Raw genomic sequence first — 6,333 nt, 5'->3', positions numbered from 1 at the left:
ATGTAATCTGTGAGGTCCTTAAGGAATTTATGAATTTACGATGTGATATCAGTAAGGTTAATAAGGAATTTGTGATGAGAGTCATTAAAGGGTTATGATTCTATTACATAATGCAGATAACATGTTATATTGGAAGAAGTGAACCAATTGATGGAAACCAAAGAAGTATTTATAGTTTTCCAAATCATGGTTATCTTATAACCAGATATTTTAAAGACCGCAAAACGGTTTATTCAGATCAAACCCAATATTAACCTAAACCAGCAACTATATAAAACATGACCAAAGATCGCTCTTAGGAAGGCGATGCATGTTTTGGGTATGATCGGTTCTCACCACTTCTGGTATTACTCAAAGACTGAGGCCAATTATCATGTCCCCAATGCAAACTACATTCTTTCGCAGAACCATCTTGCAATGTTGACAAACAGTTTTTGAAATTTGTATTGTAAATTCCTCAATACGCGTTCTGTCTGATCTTTAGTCTCTTTGATCGATCATGATATAGCTGTGATGCAGCTTAATAAATTCATGTGGTGCGTGAATTCTTGATGATATATGATCCTTGCTACTGCATGAATTCATGAGATGTATGATTCATGGTAGTTGTACTTTCGGTTGGTTCTTGAGTATGAATTCGTGAGGTGCATGATCCTTGGTGTAAGTCATTATATTACATTATGTGGGAATTGGATGTATTAGGCCACTAGTTATTAAAAGTCACTCCGAACTTTCATGGTAGTTTTTTTCTCACTTTTCATCAACCCATACCCGAGAACCAGGTCGAGACTGAGATATGGATGTTCTAGTAATTGATAAACATGGCTGATCAGAAACTCGGTTCAGTATCGGCTAATTGCATTAAATATCGATTTTATTCGGTCCACGTGGCTAAGGCTTCAGCTTACATTGTTATTGTTGTGGGCTACATAAAACATTTCATTATTGGTATACTCCAATGATCCATGTTCAGTATTTGCAGAGCCAGTTTTTGGGCCATGCATCATGCCACTTCACGAGGCCCAAAAGCTCATAGGGGCCCAAAGTTTATTACGAATTGATTGTTTATTTTCTCTTGATACACGCACATACTAATATTTACATTTTATCTTCTCTAACTTGTCGTTGTCTACTAATCTACATTGTTCACTAAATTTCGTAAGTTTGAATGTTTTACAAGTAAACATTTTACAACTTAACTCCCCTAACTTTTCCATGTTCATTTAATTGCACCTTCATTAAGTTATCCATAATTGGTTCTTCAATACAATTCTCAAAGACGATATATATTATAAAACACAATAGTTATTTGGTGTATTTAACAATAATTAAATTAAAATAAGACATGATTTTTCTCTATTGTTTACTTTGAAATTTCGATTAAGCCTTTCATGTTTCTTAAGTGGATCCAAACTGATGCAAATACATCGAATGCATTGAAAACAACACTACTTTTTTTGTTTATTTTAGAATTAACAATTGTATTTGTATTATGGTTTTTTGATATATAATTAATGAATTTATATTAGGGACGTGGTCCTCATACACCACCCCCACATGTCTATACGGCTCGTATAGGCCTATACGGCCGCATAGGGTATGAATGACTGAAAAGGGGGGAAAACAGCTTTTTGCAGCCTATACGACCGTATAGGCCTATGCGAGCCGTATAGACATTAAATGGCTCGTATTGCTCTCTGACAAAACCATAAAACCTATACGGTCGTATAGTGCTATACGGCCATATAGAAAACATTTGCAGAAACATTCAGACTGTCTTAATCGTTGCCGGAAAACGACTATACGAACCGTATAGTGCTATACGACCCGTATAGACAGAATTTCAGTTCTCTAAGCTTAAAACATGAAAAATTTTTATGATGGTTGATAATATTATGCTGAAAGTAATTTGACTGAATGTAATATTAGGATTAAAGCTTAAAACATGAAAGATTTGTTTGATGTTTTTAAAAGATTCTACCGAAAGTTGTTTAACTTCATGTATTATTAGGATTTATGAATCTACCAAAAATAATATAAGTATATGTGCTCTTATTATACGTAAGCTACAAATATGCCTAGAATATTAAAAAACCTCAAAATTTTTTTAGAAAATTTAATAATAAACAAGCTGGGTCAACCAGCCCCAAACAGTTTTGAAATTTTGATGAGCTAAGCTTGAGCTCAACATTTAAGTCCATTAAGATAAACGAGACAGATACGACCCGTATAAATCACATATATTAAATATATGGTCATCATTTTTTTTAAAGTGTCTATACGGCCGTATAGGCCTATACGACCCGTATAGGCCTATATGAGGCACTATAAACGATGGCCGACGACATCAGACACAAATTGACACGATTCAGATGCTATATGACTGTATAGCCCTATACGAGCCGTATAGGAAAACAAATGATGTGTGGGAATCATAGGTGGTGTGAGAGGATCTCTTGCCTTATATTATAGGAAATGGCCCAAATTTTGTTCTCGAAACGGTCCTGAGTATTTGGGTTACGACGTTAAGGGAGCATGTTCGGCTTGAGGCCCAGCTCTGTTGAATGTTGTAAGTTTATAGTTATTTTGACACTTAGGCTCATTTGGCAACATCAATCCCATATTAACAACTAACAAAACAAAACCCGAATTCCCATTTCTGTCTGTCCGGAGCTGAATAAGTCCATCACTGTAAGTTTATAATATCTTGATCACATCATATGGTCCGTTTTACACCTCATTCATACCAGTATACATTATACAAATTGTTCAACGGTTGTATCTGCATTGTTCAATTCATTTGAAACTCGAAAACTAGAACATAATCATATACAACGTATTAATTGATGCATTTGAGCTTTGTTTCTATCTATACGATTAATACCGAAAATTATGAGCTTCTAACTGAGTGAATGTTAATTATTTGTTACTGTAAACATCTAATTTGTAAAATGCATTGAAAATTTAGTGTTTATGCATTGATAGGACTTTAACCAAGTGCGTGTGTGTATGTGTGCGCTTTAGTGTGAAGAAATGGTTGAAACTGCAAAGGCAGTGCAAGTGGTTCCTGAGTCAGTATTGAAGAAGCAAAAGCGAAACGAAGAATGGGCTTTAGCAAAGAAGCAAGAGCATGATCTTTGAAAGCGAAAAATGCTGCTAACAGGAAGTTAATTTTCAACCGAGCCAAACAGTACACCAAAGAATATGAAGATCAGGTAAATTATTTATTTATTTATTCTGCTTCTTGTTTTCGTTTCTCATAGTTTGCTGCTGATATTCATTTGTTTTGTTTGAATTTGCAGCAAAAGGAGCTAATTCAGTTGAAACGTGAAGCGAGGTTGAAAGATGGATTTTATGTGAACCCTGAACCTAAAATGCTCTTTATCATTTGAATCCGAGGGTGAGTATCGTGCTATCTAATATCATTTTTTTCATGTTTGTACAACTTCTTATTATTCATGTATGCAATGTTTTAGTATCAATGCCATGGACCCCAAGTCAAAGAAAATTTTGCAGCTTTTACGTTTGAGACAGGTGATTCTTCAAGCCAATAACCCATTATATAATTATAATTTATAACCTGTCTTGTTTTAAATTGTTCTGTTTTTCTAAAGTTATTTTGATAATTTAAACATAGGTGTAGTGTAGGTTTCTTGTGTGGTTCTGCACTTTTGCATTGGCTATTGGACATAGTTAATAGAATGAGTTTGATACAATGTTTTCTTGAGTTTAATTTCAATTCTGTCATAAAGTTTAGTTCTTTATATAAAACATTTTACTATCCCTACAAAGGTGGAAGATATGTTATAGTCTCGAGTCACCTTTGTAACACTAAGATTCATGTGATGTGTGTTTGTTAAAATTTCTTAAAATTTTTAGTTATCTTTATTCTTTATTGCCAACTTGATTTTTATGGTTTTGTCATCAGATATTTAATGGCGTATTCTTGAAAGTGAACAAAGCAACATTGAACATGCTCCACAGGGTTGAACCATATGTCACTTACGGGCACGAATTTATATTCTAATATTTGTATAAATATATAGTAGCTTATTGAATACTTTTTTCACAAAGGTAACATAATTTTCTTGTAAAATAGGCTTTAGGTAAATTTGGGATAATTTGTGTTGAGGATCTTATTCACGAGATCTTGAACGCGGGCCCACATTTTAAGGAAGCAAACAATTTCTTGTGGCCGTTTAAGTTGAAGGCGCCTTTGGGTGGGTTGAAGAAGAAGAGAAACCACTATGTTGAAGGGGGTGATGCTGAAACCGTGAAGATTATATCAATGAGCTCATTAAGAGAATGAATTAGATTGTTAGTATTGTGGTTTAAATTTCGAGGAATATTTGAATTTTGGAAGTGATTCTTATTACTTGGTGAATGTAGTTTAGAATTTGATGGTGATCTAAATAAAAATTGTTTGGTTACACACTAAATTAAATGTGACTAGTCTAGCATCGTTTGTTTTACTTAATTATACTTCAACCGTCCATGCTGATTTCAAACATAAAATTGAAAATATTGTTTTATAACTTCCATTAATTTCTCAAAACAAAGTTGATTGTAGCTAGAAACCTTAACCATCACATCCCATGTCATTGGATTAGAAGTCAATTGCCATTTTGTTTAAACATAATAATGAAAATATCAACCTAAAACTTCCATGAATTTCTCAAAACAAAGTTGATTGTTGACCCTAGCTAATGGTGGTGTGTCGAAGGTCTTGGATAAGAGCGCTCATAAAGCCGTATCCTTAGAAAGATTGAAATAATATATCTAAGAAACAAGTTCCAACGATTTATTCTCACCATCCATCATAACATAAGTTGCATATATCCTCAATTTCACTTCCCACTTTAACTGGTGTTTGTATTGTTGAAGTGTTTGATTCTACAAGGTTGCTTAAAACTCGAACATGTTGACGAATTAATGGATGTCATAATGCAAATAGATCAAAGGACACAAACATGTAAGATAGTGAAATAATACTTCAACTAGGCTTATTCGAGGAAAGACTTAAACTCGCAAACCATTAGGTACCAAAGGGCATTTGGTGTGATGCTATCTTGGTGTGTTATAAGGTGCTTCCTCCTTTAGAGACCGAGGGTTCAAGCCTCGTGATAGCCATTGGTGTAGTATTATAAGAAGTAGGTTACATTTGCCGTTAAAAAAAAGACATTAGCATTTCTATTATGAGTTTCCTGCTACAAAAGGAGAGCTTGACGATGTCAAACAACAAATTGCAGTTCGAATAGCGCACTCAGGGCCCTAAACATAACCATAACCAATAGTCTCCGCCAACGGATAGGCTTAACTTATACAATATATCTCAATAAATGCCTAATTTGGTTTTTCTTCAAAATTTAGTTATACAAATAGTCCCTATTACTGTTTTGATCATAAAATTTTAGAAACTACCATGATAATCTTCAATGTTAATTACAATATAAAAATTTGGTCCTTCTAAGTGTGTAACGTTTAGCCAAATGTTAACTTTAGAAACACATATAACTCGATCCAAGGGAAACAACATCATCACCTATTCGTTTCATGACATTGTCGACATCCATGCACATTTAACGAAGTATAACAACATTAAATGAAGAACACAGTGACACAATCGTTGAAGAACATCTAATCGTTTGTGCTACCTGAACTATGAGATTTACATATATATATATAAATCTGAATGATTTGCTTCAAAGCCCGCCTATTCAATTACATAAAATCGTTTAAATAAATTTCCAAGACAATCTCCAATAAGAGATTATTGAGTGTTTTTAGAAGAAAAATATGTGAGGTGGTAGAGAGAAATGATGAGGTGGAGGAGAAAAGTAGATGTGAGATTCTTCTCCAAGAATCTCTAAGAACTTATTTGTGAGAGGAGATGAAAGAGAGAGGAGAAAGAAAGAAAATGTATTTTTAGTAGGCCCATTGTCATGTGTACATGCAAAAACACCATTTAAAAACCTCTGTATTGGTGATGCTCTAACAATCAAATCTTAAAAATCTTGGACTACAACTATTTCACCGAAGGACCATCATTATCCAAAGCGTTCGATTGCAAGAAGAAACCCTACCGATTTCAACTCCATAGTAAGCCCTTGATTGGTTTCAAACATTCCTATAAATTTTTCAAAGAAGGTGATAGTAGTGAGTGGCTTTGTGTAGGTGAAGATGACCTAATATATTGAATGCCGACTAACTTTAACTCTTTAAGATTCAAAATGATATACTCAAAACTAAGAGCAAAAATCATACCATCACCTCAACACATTTACCATTCACCTAATTTACCCTTTCTCCAAATCATAATATATTGAATTTTTA

The 6,333-nt window shown here is 33.7% G+C and overlaps 1 pseudogene; it reads left to right on the top strand.

Moving 5' to 3' along the window:
• The first annotated feature begins 3,033 nt into the window (after nucleotides 1-3,033).
• LOC143533329 (large ribosomal subunit protein uL30w-like) lies at nucleotides 3,034-4,314 on the top strand (annotated as a pseudogene).
• Nucleotides 4,315-6,333: the final 2,019 nt, after the last annotated feature.

The sequence above is a fragment of the Bidens hawaiensis genome, unplaced genomic scaffold (genome assembly GCF_021521415.1).
Source record: "Bidens hawaiensis isolate Kalapana, Puna unplaced genomic scaffold, B.hawaiensis_p1.1 tig00009662_1, whole genome shotgun sequence".
NCBI classification, from domain to species: Eukaryota; Viridiplantae; Streptophyta; class Magnoliopsida; order Asterales; family Asteraceae; genus Bidens; species Bidens hawaiensis.
Note: the sequence above shows the minus strand (reverse complement) of the source record. Positions and strands in the feature narration are given on the sequence as shown.